Consider the following 14,746-nt stretch of genomic DNA (forward strand, 5'->3'; position numbering starts at 1 on the left):
TGTCCCAAAATGATTGAGCTGTGACTGCAGTTATCACAGGGCACTTTGATCCTTGAACCTGCTCTGTGTCACTGGAGGGCAGATGTTGCAGATCAGGATACTTATTCAGCAGTGCACAAGTGTACACTATGGTTTTGGCATTAAGTTTGCTTAAAGGGACTTCTAGTCAGCAGACCACACTTTGTGAGAGAGAATTATCTACATCCTTTAATTATTAATAAACATAAAAAAGACAAGACTTCTACACTCTTGCCAGATGGAAATCCTTCACACTCCATTCGATGTAATGATTTCATGTATTCAGCTGTAAGCCCTTTATTCACAGGACCACACAACAATATGATTTGTAAACATTCTCATATTAAACATTTGCTCTGCAGCTTACTCAGCAGGCATAATTAGCCCAACATTCATTTGCAACTGGAACTCTTTTGTTTGGGTAAAGGAAAGTCAACACAGCCTGCCTTTTTGGACGCTGCATCAAAAAGCAAGTAGCCAGTAGATGCATATATTAGGATTTACTTAGACCTTGGGACCCTTGCTGTGAACACTCAAATAGGAGAAAGGCAGGCTCATTGTAGCAGACGTTAATTAAAATAACATTTCTAGTTAATGGGCAGTATTCGAGCGAGTCGTCCAGAACGTTGATGAGCCGCAGACAATTTCTGAGCTCGACATTAGCATGGACTGTATGTCAGTGCTAGACAGAAACTGTCTGCCTACAATTGAAAATCATTTGTCCTTCCCAGGATCATGCACACTAAGATTTAAGTTGTATTAGAAAATACTTTCCTCTAATGCAGCTTAAGGCGCAGTGTTTGTGAAAAATTGGATTGTGCTCTGCTGAGTATATGGATGAGTAGGGGTGAAAATGCCCACTCAGCCCTCACACCTCTAGAAACCAAGAGCCAATGCAATCATAAAGGTAAAACAGGCACAGTCAAGAAATGGATCTCTTTCGCCTTGTGCAGTACCGTGGACCGAGGGGAGACTATGCTCTTGAGAGTAGTGTGAATGTGATCCTGTAGTGACCTAAACAACACAGTAATACAGTCCAAAATAATGGGAATGTACAAAGTTCTTATAAAAATATGTACTTAAAATAAACACGCCATCTGCAATAGAACTGTCTAGAAAACCCTGTAAAAAACCCACCCCTGTGAAAAGACAGAGAAGATGCAACAGATAGAAGAATGTAGCACTCTGAGTATGAATGCAGGGGTGATAGGCAAATCGCTTGCCACAAAAAGGATATCTCTTAGGATGATAAAAGGTGCAAATGTGACCTAACCAGGTGAGCAGTTATTGGCCGACAGTAACTCGTTTTGTGTATTTGCCGGGTCGATGGCATTAAACACCATTTTCGAGCAATGATGCGAGTGGATCAAGCTCGGTTTGGGCACAGTGGATTGTGTGGGCCCAAGCAGCAAGTAGGCCTCCAGCAGCTTCAAATGCAGTAGCTCTGTGTGGCTCGAAGGCGACCTTTGATGATGCAAGTTGGGGCGCTCACTAGGAACTGTTCGAGGTCAGGCCGAGTCGGGTTGTAACCGCTGGAAAGGGTTGATGAGTGACATTCCGGTGGTTTGTCAATGGGTGTAATTTGTGAAATGGTGTTCCTGTTGCTCTGATGTGTGGTTTGAGGAAGCGGCAGTTCGAGGAGAGTTGTGTCAAGTTGTGGTGTAACCAGTGACCTAACCAGTGCCTTGGGCCCCATAGGACAAAGGGAGCAGTTATTGGCCGACAGTAACTCGTTTCGGGTATTTGCCGGGTCGATGGCATCAAACCACATTTTCGAGAAGTGATGCAAGCGGATCATGCTCAGTTTTGATACAGTGGATTGTGCGGGCCCAAGCAGCAAGTAGGCCTCGAGCAGCATCAAATGCAGTAGCTCTGTGTGGCTCGAAGGCGACCTTTGGCGATGCAAGTCGGGGCGCTCCCCAGGAACTGTTCGAGGTCAGGCCGAATCAGGTTGTAAACGCTGGGAAGGGTTGATGAGTGACATTCCAGTGGTTTGAGTCGATGGGTGTCATTTGTGAAATGGTGTTCCTGATGCTCCGATGTGTGGTTCGAGGAAGCAGCAGTTTGAGGAGAGTTGTGTCATGTTGTGGTGTAACCAACGATCTCTGTCGGCGAGAGACTTTCCAGCGGTTTTAGTTGGCTCTCAGCATGGAGCAGTTGTTTTAGACTAACAGGTGACAGGCTCAGCGAGGTCTCGATGAAGCATTGAGCAGGATCTATGTGCAAGCACATGTTTGAAGGTTCAGAGGAGTGCCACAAATTAGCACTGGTTGGATCCATCTGTGTCGCTATGTGTCAAATGCGCTTTGATGGCCGTCCAACCGGAACAAGGGAGCCTTAGTAGATATTGTCCTCCAGGTGCTGGTCAACCCATTTCAGGGGCTTGGGGACAGGGTGAGCCCTTTCAGGGTCTGCTCTCCCAACCCTGGGAGATTCTGATGCAGAATGGTAGGTCCTGTTGCACAGCAAAGGTCACCTCAAATGTGCCCTGTGAGTAAGTAGGAGCCAGAGTGTTCCTCTGCATTGGACTGCTCCTTCATCACCTCAGTCGTTGAGGGCTTTAGAAAGTACAACTCTTCCAAAAGAAGTCCAGTGAATACTTCTCAAGTGTTGTTTCAGAGTGAATCAGAGAAGTGGTGGGCTACTCCTTCGTTTAAAGGTAAAAGTCCACAGTTGATTGGACTAAAGCTAGCCTGCCTTAGTGGTCCATTCCTTGTTCTTTAAAGAAGTGGACTTTGCCCTTCTGAAATCACACTGAAAGGGCTTTGGCTTAATGGAAGTGGAGGGTATAGCAAGGAATGAGAGGCAGAGAGAAACAAAATGGTGGAAGTCTCCTTCCACTGACCAGAGCCTGACTACTCTAACACCACCCCTTCCCTTCTCACTAGGACCAAAGGCCTTTAGAAATTCAGCACGCTGGTATGAGGCTACTCCAGTAAATAGGTGTGCTGGTTTGATGTCCGGGCCCAGGGCAGTTGCCTGGTGGGTGGCTGTCTCTGGCGGAGGGTGTGGAGAAGTGGATATACCCTCACAAAGAGATCAAAGAAGAAGCATGACCCTTCAGGTTCCTGTCCTGCCATTTGTCAGGCTCAGCCAATCTGGCTAGAACACACATCAGCTTCCACAGAAGAGCTGACTCACTGCAGCAGACACTTGTGTGACATCAAATTGGATGTGGCTGCCATGATCATAAGTAGTGCCATGCACCATGCCTATACTCAGGCATAGCTTTATTTTAGAGTTTAACCTGTCACCATCATGGACTACTTATGATCATCAGAGTTTTGGTAAAGGGGTGTACATCTTAAATGCAGCACCTGCACTCTAAAGACTTGTCTGTCACTTCAGCTATCAAATGGGGCAATGTGACCTCTGAACATGCACTGTGTCTCTGGTAGAGCAGATGCTGCAAATCAGAATACGGATGGAGGATACAGATACACACTATGCTTTTGGCATGGAGGTTATGAAAAATTAATCTGATCAGCAGATTACCCTTTTTGGAGATGGAATTGGTTGCATCATTTTAATAGTTAATATGAATCAAAAATGCCAGGATTTTGCACCCTTACCGGATTCAAATTCATCACAGTGTTCTGAACATATTCTTTGCAATTGCAAAGAGTCTCAGGCAATAACACCATGCATTGTCCATGCGTCTGACACGTGCACCACACCCTGACCTCTAGACCTGCCTATTGTCGTTTTGAATGGACCATTAGTGTACTTCTCCCATCGGAGTGGTGTGGAAGAAGCTACAAAGGAAGTTGGCATGGGGGAAGGGAATTGAGGAAAAGTGGGGCTGCTTACCTCCAAGCTTAGATATATATGTATTGGTTCTGTGGTTACTTCCAAAGCTAATGCTATCAAACGTGGACAGCCCCACCTGTGTTTCCAATTAGAAGGGCTCATCAGAAACAACCTGTTAAAGCCCCTTAGCCGAGAACATTATGGGTTTGAGAATCATAACTCCGCCAAGGCCCTCTAGCATTATCAAACTGTCTGGTTTGGATTCCAAGTACACATTGGGTAGTATAATTACTGTATTGACTGCAAGTAGGCTTCCACATAAGGATGCTTTGTAGGGGTTAGAGGAGTAGGAGGCACTGGCAGGTGTATGTATCCCTTGATAGTGGTTAAGAGTCCTGAACATGCAGGAGCAATGTGGGCGTGTGGGGGTGCAGTTGACTAAAGGTAAAGCTCTAGATTCTTGCTAACCTCTTGGACTCTTTACATAAAGAGCAGTCCACCACATGACAGAAGAAGTATAATTGGATTGTATACGCTCTACATAAATACATGTATTGCTGAGATTAGAGCTTTGGCTATTTACATATCGGTAAATACAGAGAGAGTACATGGCATAATGTTGAGGAGTAAGTCCCTGCCACACATATTCTCTTTAAATCAATCAAATACGGATAGTCCCTGTGCTCAGTAATCGATGAACTATGGGGACACTATGAAAACATTTTCCAGGGCCACTGTTGATCCCTTTACAGTCCAGCTTGGCTAGTGGAGATGGCAGATTGTTCCCTGGTAAGAGTTCAGAAGCAGTTACATCATAAGCTGTTTCTTTGTCTTGTCCAGGGACAGTTTTGTAAGCCATCAGTATATTGTGAATCTGTCATACCATCTGTCGAGTAGTTTCATGTGGCAGTAGGTGCATCTCCTGTAACTGCTGGCTGTTGTATTCTTTATCATAGATAAGTCGTTACAAAATCCCATTACTTGGAGTCTCCTGATTATAGAAATCAATCTCTCCTTATGAACTAGACTGAGTAAGTCCCATTTTCCCAAGGATACCAACACCACGCAATCAGCTGCTTCAGGGGTCTGGCCAGAAACTTCCTTGAGCAGTGGGGATCCAATTAAATCTCCAATGGGCATGTTTTGGGTTGTATTGTGCAACTTTGTTGGCACTGAAAATTCCAGAGGCAGAATCTGCTGATTTGACGTCCACCTCAAGGATTCCATCCACACCTTCACCAGCATGTGTTTTGCATTGGCTGAAGTCCTCAACCAGGCCTTTTTGCCTCACTTATTTTTTTCATCCCATGTTTTCCTGACACAAGAATGTACCATGAACCTGCAGTCTGTTAAAATAAGAAAGTGACATGCCATAACTATTTGCGGAGCAAAGGGAAACATTTTACATGGACTATCCCTAATTTTGTTTTCGCCATGTTTTAATGATGTTGACATGGATCCTGTTTGTAAGCAACCGTCAAAGTATATATATTGTTTTTAATTGGAAAATGCTATCACTGTATCCACCCTGGTGCAACCAACGTGTAGCTCTTAATTTATGGAACAATACTTTCAAAACAATAATTGAAATGGCAAACAAATAAGCCCTTTTTAAACAGACTTCCTTATTTTCATGTGTCCTTTTTGACATGAAAACATTTGTTGCCTGATTCATGGAATTCTTTGCGTGAAAAACGCAGATTTGCGCGCCTTTCTGCCCGAAAATCACTGTTTGAAGCATGGTGATTTTCGGGCAGAAAGGCGCGCAACTCTGCGTTTTTCACGCAAATAATTCCATGAATCAGGCTGTTGATTTTTTTGTGCAACATCACATTTTCTTGACATCATATCAGAAGTGTACATGTGTCAAAAAATGGCTACTTCCAGTTTGCCGAAATCATTTAGTAAATGTTGCCTTTTTGTCTTTAATTGTTGAAAGTATATTGCCAAAACTCAGAGACCATTTTTTAGTCTCAGGTTACTTTACTTTCTGGTGTATGTAGTTTTTCATTCAAAAAGGGGAAAACAAATCTACAATCAGACTCATTGCTTTGAATATTTCTAAAAGGATTGTTATATTAGACAGAGTGGTTTTTTATAATTCGTCTTCAAAAAACGGTATTCTTGTAGCCAAACAATACATACTTTTCACCACCTGTAGCTGCAAAGCTATGTTGTAAATTGCCTAAAATGTAGACTTCTCTCAAATGCTGGCTTCACCAATTAACTAGAGTATGTGATCTTGAGCCAATGATTGTATCTCACTGTGTTTTATCTACCAACATTAGAAGTCCGTAGATTCAGCTCACACTGTATGTTACTTAAGCAAAAGGCCCCTAGCAAGGGGGGCATTACCAATTCAGGTAATGCCCCGGGGCCTATAGATACAGGCCTGGTGTCGGATCCCCATCACGTCTGTTTGTACAGCTTGGGGGATAAGCATAACATCAACAAATGAGGGTCATGCCAATCCATGCATCCCAAGGCTGCCTTGTATAGGGCAACTAAACTCTTCACCTACCTCAAAAAGGCGTCAAGTGAAGGTGTGCAGTCTCGGTCTGTGGGTGGATCTCTCATAAAGAAAGAGAAGACGAAGCACTGCTGGTGGTCTTGCTCCCTAGGTGGTTTTTCTTGTCATCATTATTCATCATCCTAGAGGAATTGGAGTCATCACTCCACTTCCAATGAGGACATTTATGACACACATGAGACGAAATTTATGACAAGGAAGGCAACACTATACCCTTTGTCATGGAACCCATGTGCTTCAGAAAGGAGAGGGACTTTCCAGAGGAATATTACAGAGAAGGTGAGGGCATCCATTTACTGGCCTCAGACCTACAGGAGGCTAGCGTTTTGAACACCTCACCTGAGCTGTATGTCCTTCCATCTCCAACTCCGGGTAGGCCCTCGGCATCCATCCAGAGGTTGATGACAAGGTTGCCTGGGATTATCGGCCCATCTAGACCGTACGTCCAGTTTGAATTGATAGACATTCTGGATGATGGTCCCAAAAAAGGGACCTTGCTACTGTTTAATGTAGCTATGGACGCTTAGGTGTTAGAGGTCTGGAAGAAGCCTGCCTGTACACCTGCAGCCAACAGAGATCTGGCAAGAAAAAATTGTCCAGCTTATCCAGCCTTTTAGTCCACACATGCTTCTCTTGACAGTTTAGTGGTTCAGGATGTGACGGTAAACTTGAAGACATCCACCTTTCCTTCTCTCTTGCCTGACAGAGAGAATAACAGACTGGAGAAAGAAGGTGTTTGCTTCGGGCAGCCGTACTCTCTGATTAGTGAATGCCTACTGCACCCTGGCCAAGTTCTCTGCTGTTGGTCTGTGGTGGCCCACACGGCAGAGCAGGTCAATGAGGGGGATATGCAAGAAGGGTTTCTGGCAATGGCACAGGATGGCAAGGAGTCTTCCCGACAGATCCTACAGTCAGACCTATGGCCACGAGTACGATGTTGCAAAGTCACTCATGGATGAAAACTTTGGTCTTTGCATAGGATATACAGGTAAAGCTACTGGATATGCTCTTCGATGGGCAGAACCTGTTTTGGTCCAAGACCCTGGGAGATTGCAGGCCAGATGCTTCCCAAAATGAAGAGACAGTGATACCCCTAGAGGTGGAATGGCGGTGGACAATGTCCCCTCAACCGCCTAGGTTGACAACCTCTGTGAGAAATTCTGCCACAAGTCCCCAGTTGAGGAATAATTTCCCTGTTCAGCATGGAATAGTTTCATGTTTGATGCTTTTGCCTTATAGGTCATTCAGCAGGGTTACTATCTCCCTTTCAGTCCGCATCCTCTTCACCACATCCCTTATTGCACCACCTTGCCACCGGACCATGTCCTCTAGTCCGCCAGCTTCTCCTGAAGTACGCAATAGAATTGGTTCCATTCATGGAATGAGGCAAAGGGCGGTATTCAACTTATTTCCTGGTTCTGAAGAAAGTTCTGAGGCTTCTGAATTTGTTCCTCCGGAAGGACAAATTCGAGATGGTAACTCTAGCCCACATCCTCCAAACCCTGAATCTGCAGGATTTATTCAGAGGACCTTCAGAGAGCCTACTTCTCCCTGCCCATTCATCGGAAGACCTGGAAGTACCTGAGGTTCGTTGTGGGACAACATCACTACCAGTTCAGAGTTCTGCCGTTCGGCCTTCGTTCCTGTTAGGTAGAATTCTCTGTAAAGGCTAATTTGCCAAACCTAGTGAGTCCCCCAGCAGCTTTGCTGGATTTTTGGGGTTTATTTATTTTTTCCTGCTAAGAGTGAGACTCTTTTACTCCCACTCTTAGACATGATTTGAGGTGTTCCTTTGTCTTTCCATGTGTTTTATGGGCTATGAGGTCTTTTACTCCATAGGGTCTCATGTGTTTTTGATGTGGGTTACACAGCACCCTCCGTGCCGTAACCCAGGGGGTGTCGTAGCGACCCCCCAACATAGACTCCATACCCTGGGACTGACTACTGTCTCCAAGGGCATGTAAAGTCACCATTGGCTTTACTAGTCCCAAATTATGAACAGAAACCAGTACAAACCATCATATTGTGGATGTACTGGTCAGGGCAATTCGATTGCCCCGGGGTCTGTTGTTCGAGGGGGCACGTCTCCGTCCCGCCTGATCGAGTTTTGGCTGGTGGCAGTGGATATTACTTTTTATATTCGACTGCGAATATATCTCTATGGGATTTTCCCATTGTTCGAGGCTACCAACTTTAATTATTTAATTCCTATAGCCTTGAACATACCGCCGGTTTATTTATTTAATATTAATTCACCGGTTGGTATTTTTTGCCAGAACTCGATTCTAAAATGGCGTTTGTGTTCTCTTCTGTGACTCCAACCCAAGTCGAGCCCTTTGTTCCACTTTTTGGTGGGCGGGCTTCTCCACAGAAGCCTCCAAAAGTGGTGCCACTCTGTCTGGGTACCACAGGGGGTGTGGGAGGGGGTTTAGGCACCCTGGACTGAGTTGCCTTGGCAACTCAGGTCGCACTCTTGTGTGATTGGCCCAAGTGGTGAGCCGGCCGGCTCACCACTTAGCATGTTTGATTGACAGCTAGGCTGAATGAATGGGGGTTTGCTGCATAAAAGCAGGGCTTTGGAAACTGGAATTTCAGAAGTCGCCACAGGACCTAAGAATCCTAGGAGGGAGAAGCTGAGCCAACCTGCAACGACGACACCACCGGTGGGGCCCTGCTGAACTGTCTCACCACTTTTCCTGACGACAGAGGAGATCTCCAGTCCGGAGAGTCTTCTTCCTTTGACTGGTGGGGATAGCCAGTTTTGCCTTCTTTTCGCCTTCTTGGAGCTTCTCGTGGCTGCCTTGCCTGTGCCAAGCACCCAGGCAACCGGAATACCACGGTTTACCACGACCGCGAGTAGAAGGGTAGTACCTTATAACCGAAGAACTCCGCGGCTGGTTTCTTCCCTGGCAGTGCAACGACCTTCATCTTTCCTCCACGTCGAGACCTCCTCTTCCTCTGGACGAAACACCCGCTGCCAGGAACAACTACCCTTGCTGGAGCTTCCTTCCCACTTAAGGTACTGTGTCCCGCCTGGCTTCCCTTGCAACAGATCGTTCGGGGTGACAGTAAAGCCTCGACTTTCTAACCTGGGCTGGCCTGGGACAACCTAGCTAACTTTTCCTGACTTTGATTTCATTCTTTGTGTGCGAACTATCTACAAGACTCTTTGGGCATATCCCACTGTGTGAACCTGGACCCCTTCTGCTTGCTCTCTCCAAGAGTGGGCCTTGCAATTGACTTCCTTGCTCTCCAGTAGAACACTGCCTATCCTGCCTTGCTGTGGTTCTTTTAAAAGTATTGAAATTTGTGTGCTTCCATAACTCTGCCCTTTTCCCTCCCTTTTTAATAACGTATTAGAGTGCCATCTTATGTTAAGCGCTCACCTCTGTCTGAAAATAAGTGGTGTTTCTCATTAAGACTTGTCTAATAAGTAATTAGGGTTGTATATATATAATAGTGACTGTGTGCTGAATTTACTTACCTCTTTGTGCTAATGTAATTTACAAGTGTGTCTTTAAATAAATAATGATATACTTTTACACCAAAGCTCTGGTCAGTGTTTGCTTGTGCTACTGTATCTCTGTACCTATTGTGTATACTCTATATACTGCCTAACTCTTCTTGAGGGGAGTTTGACTGCTCAGCCACAGCTACCAAGTGAATCTGTGTGGTACAGACTGCTACCAAGTGGGTTTACTGCCAAACACCTGTAGTCTTAAATCTTTTGCAGTGGCCCCTAAGGGAACTGCACAGGTTTCTGCCTAAGCGTTCCATACCCAGGCCTTTCACCAAGCTTCTGGCAGTGGTATTGTCTCATCTCAGGAGGAAGGGCTTTCATGTTGTTCCTCACCTGGACAACTAGCTTATCCAATCCTACTCCCAGACCTGACGTCAGCGCATTTGTGTATGCAAACTGTTGCACAGCTTGAGCTTTTCCCTGAACTTCAAAAAGTCCTGTGTTTCACCATCCCAGTCCGTTAGATTTATTGTGCTGGTCTTGGACACTCGTTTGAGCAGAGCCTTTCCACCCTGGGGCCCGAGTAGTTAACATTTCTCAGATGGTGCACGTTCTCCAATCTCATAGACACAATCCTTCCTCTGCCTTCCTGAATATGCTGGGTATCCTAGCCTCCTGTGTTCTGGTGGTCCCAGAGGCATGAGTACGAATGGCTAGTCTGTTGCCAGTGGTTGCAGTTTCAGGGACACATGTCAGATCTTCTGCAGATGTTGAGTCATGTAGCTGGAGACCTTACATGGTGGTTCCTTAGGAGAAAGGTTCATTATTCTGTCAACCACGGCCTCAGGTGACAGTAGTCACTGATGCATCCCTGACAGGTTGATGTACTTACCTGTTGGACCTGACTGTAAAAAGGACTGTGGCCTCCCTCAAAGTCTCGAGCAGATTGATTTGCTGGAGCTGAGGGCAATCAGGCTGTCCCAGGTCAGCTTTCTCCCCTCTGTGAAAGGAAAAGGTGTGCTGATTCTTACGGAAAACACAATGGCAATGCATTATGGGAGGAATTGCCATCTGGCAAAGGTGGAAACGCCATGGCTTTGTTTATTTTTATAAATACATAAAATTATGGGGGTAATTCCATCTCCAAAAGGGTAATCTGCTAACTGGATTCTCCTTTAAGTGAACTCCATGACAAAAGCATAGTGTACTTGTGCTGGCTGCTTCAGCAGCTTGTCCCGCCGTGCCTGCCCTACCAGTGACGTAGAGCAGGTTCAAAGGTCACAAGACTCCCACTGGACAGCCCCAGCGACATTTAAGTCTCTCCAGTGCAATGGCGGCATTTAACAAATGTCCCCCTGTACCAAAACTACGATGTTCATAAGTAACCCATGCTGGTGGCAGGGTAAACTAAATAAAGCTATGGCTGAGTTTAGGCATGCTGTATGATATTACTTATGATCATGGCTGCCACTTCCCAATTGATATCGCACACAAGTCATTACCTATGAGTCAGCTCTGCTGTGGAAGGTGATGTGTATTCTGTTCAGCTGGGTGGAGATTGCCCAATGGCAGGTCAGGAATCTGGAGGACTGGACCTCTTCTTTGAACTCTTTGTGAGGGCAGGTAACACCCTCCACCAGAGACAGCTGCAGAGCAGGCTGCTGTCCTGGGCCTGGGCATCAAAGGGGCCACCTATTCAAAAAAAGTAGCCGCACACCAGGGTGTTAGTCTTAGCAATGCACGTAGATGGTGCGAGTTATGGTTGCTTAGCTTACTATAATGGGGGAATGTGCAGTGGTGTTTGGTTGCACTGTGAAGTATAACATTCCTTTAGTGACATTTCTTTACTGAATGTACATATATATGTATGGCAGGGAAGGAAAATAAAGGGGCTAAACAAGTAATGTTGTCATTGATGTCATCATTGACATTTGAGATGACATCTTTCATGATCTGGGTGTTAGTGTTAGCAGTGGACAGGGGTGGTGGCAGGGTTGGGGGCTTAGTTTACCATAACCGTCGAATTTCAGGGGTTATTCGGTTTTAATTTGAAGCACAAGGGGAGGAGGAAAGTTTTTTTTTGTGAAGTGTACAGGATTTTGTTAGGGCAACTTAACGTCCCCTCAACAAAGTTTTTTTTGTAGTGAATTTCACTGGTTTTTGGGAGGGCAACTGAACCATAACATCCCCTTAACAAAGTTTCTTTTTCTAGGGAATTGTATAGGTTTTTGGAAGGTGGAACTTAAGCATGAAATTGTGGCAATGAAGTTGTTGAGCAGAATATATACTGTAATCATGTGATTTTGAGAGATATGTAGTACAATCTACGTACTTGACATACATTTAACATAGAACATACAGAACCCCCTCCCTATTGATATTGGAAAGGGACGGACTGAGCGCCTGTTTGCGGACGGGGTTGGACAGGATCAACATTACCCAAAGAGGCGGGGGGGTAGCTGAAAATGTACTATTGTCTAATGCAAAAAGTGTGCAACGTAGAAGAAGAACATAAAGATATTATAAGTAGTAATAAGTAAATATGGAAACCTGAAGCTGGGAAAAGAAAACGACACATTTAATAACCATGTAAAATGAAGTGGATGGTACCATAAATAAAAAGGATGCCTCCAGCGTATTCACTTCACAGAAACTCGGCAGCCAGGAGCAACAGTGGACGGACGCAGTAGGACGAAGGGAAATTACAGCAAAAGAGTGAGTGCAGGTCATTTTTTTTATATGGGTGAGGTTTTTTTTTGGTATGTGGTGCAGAAATAATAATTTCTTTCTGTTGTTTTGACTCAGAAATGGCTAGTACTTGGAGTGGCTGGAGGAGTATTTCCCGCATGGGGAAATGTCTGAAGACAGTGACATTAATGGTACACATTGCTCTCCATATGCAAAATAGTGACCAGTATTTTAGAGGCATTCAAACTATGGTTGTTTTTTTTTAACAGACCAGGAAAGAAAAGAAGAAAGGGCAACAAAGGAGACGGAAGAAGATAGGATAAAAAGGATAGAGCAGAAAATGGACATATTGAACGAGGATTTTAAAGGTTTATGGGAGTTTGTGGAGGACTGTGTGAGAGAAAAAGTTTATTATCATTGCCCCACCTGCACATGCCCTGCTTCTCCATTCCCTAGTGAACCATCCCCAAACCTTGAACAGGAAAATAGACGTTTTGATGAAATATCCATCCCTTCTTCCCCTCACAAATCTTCTCCTCATAACCAGCCCGTTTTGAATCCTAATTCCCCCATATTTGTTTCAGTGTCCGCTTCCCCCACTATTTCTTTAGAATGATGTGTGTGTGTTTTAAATATTTTTGTACAGTAGTTGTCAAGAAAGAGTTTGTGTGTAGATTTTTTTTTTTAAAAGACGTAAAATGTTGCCTGTTCGACCTATCCGCAAGGAATGGAATGTGGGCGCTGTAAAGGCAGTAAACCTACCCTTACTAATGTGAAGTAAGACGGATGTGTGACTGCACCATCTGTTGAAATTGTGCGTACATAAAAATAAAGGGGTGTCCAAAGGATATATTACTTCGCCATACCGCTTGGAAACGAGATGATACATGTTCGTAGAACACACCAGATGTCCGGAATGGGTGTAAATGAGCAAAATGGGAGTGTGTGTAGGACAGTATAGCGGTCCGTATCGGGCGCAGCCAAAATGGTGCCGTCCGTAGAACAGGCGCAGTGGCCGGCAAGTTCGTAGGCAAACAAAATGGAGTTGTCATAAGGACACTGGAACTGTCCGTACAGTGAACATAGCATGCGTGCACATGCGCAGTACAAACGTAAGTATAGCGAACATCACTCCTGTTCCTAACTGTCCGTCTCACTTTTGTCGCACTTTGAATTAGTTTGAGAACCTGAACACTGTTCGTAGGACACTTGTGCGCATGCGTACATTTAATTCTTTGCATTTGCTGTCCAGGGGACTGTCATTACTGGCGCGGATGTGTTGAGGACGTCATCATGTGACCGCACCTAAGCTGAGCGTGGGGACTAATTTGCACGGTTGGTGTGCTTCCACAACAATACAAAAGAACTTGTAAACACAAGGCAAAGTATTGTAGAGTGTAAAAATGTAATTTCACACATCCCAGACAATATCGCACCTCAGGATTTGGTGTGTAAAATTTGTGTACCGCTTTGTAGGGATGAAGACGGTCACGAGGCACACCCCTGCACCCCTACAAAAGGCCACACCTCTGAGCGCAATTGTCCTTCTAGCTATAGCAAATTGAGGTGTGCTGCCTTTACTGCTGTAGTGACCAAAAGGAAACTAATTGGTATGGCTTCCATGGCTGCTGTTGGGTCATTAGCCTCTGCAACACCCCCAAACCCGCCACCACCACCATCTCACCAAGGGCCTGCAGAGAAATATATGGGTGAGGATGTAGAGATCGAGGAAGAAGAGGAGGAAGAGAATGAAGTGGAGGAACTCCGCACTAGGAGCACTCGGCGGGAGTCGTGGGTGTGGCGGTTGTTTTCCGTTTATGGGAAAGCACCAAAAGCATGTGCGAACCTGGTGAAGTGTAACCAGTGCGAAGTGGTGCTGAGTCGCGGGAGATTTGGTGCGTACAGTTTTGGTACGACAACCATGAAGCGACACCTCAATTCGTTTCACACTGCTGACATTCGCAAGGTGGTGCCATGTGAAGAGCATAGTCGTTTGAGTTCCTCCACAGCATCCTCGGTATCTGAACCTCCAACCACAAGAGACACTCCTGTGGGGGAGCACCTCCCTCCAGCTGCCTCACAAGCCATTCGCAATGCTGTCGACCCTTACCTTTCAAAGGTGACAGTAGTTTGCACGTATTGTGACGCAGTACTCTGCAGGGGGGAGAGTTTTCAAAGTGCTTTTGAGGCTGCAGTCACAGAGCACCAGAAGATCTGCTCCTTACCTAAATAAAGCTCACCCTAAATCTTTCTCTGTTCAGTTGCCCTTTTTCATCCTCGTGGCTTTTTTCCCTTCCTTA

General features: G+C 45.3%; 1 protein-coding gene across 2 annotated transcripts in view; it reads left to right on the plus strand.

Moving 5' to 3' along the window:
• Positions 1 to 14,746, plus strand: part of PARP8 (poly(ADP-ribose) polymerase family member 8) — a 1,351,312-nt gene that overhangs the window by 1,216,165 nt on the left and 120,401 nt on the right. The gene's annotated exons all lie outside the window — the stretch shown is intronic.

This window comes from Ambystoma mexicanum, chromosome 6p, assembly GCF_040938575.1.
Source record: "Ambystoma mexicanum isolate Mex_15411 chromosome 6p, UKY_AmexF1_1, whole genome shotgun sequence".
NCBI lineage: Eukaryota > Metazoa > Chordata > Amphibia > Caudata > Ambystomatidae > Ambystoma > Ambystoma mexicanum.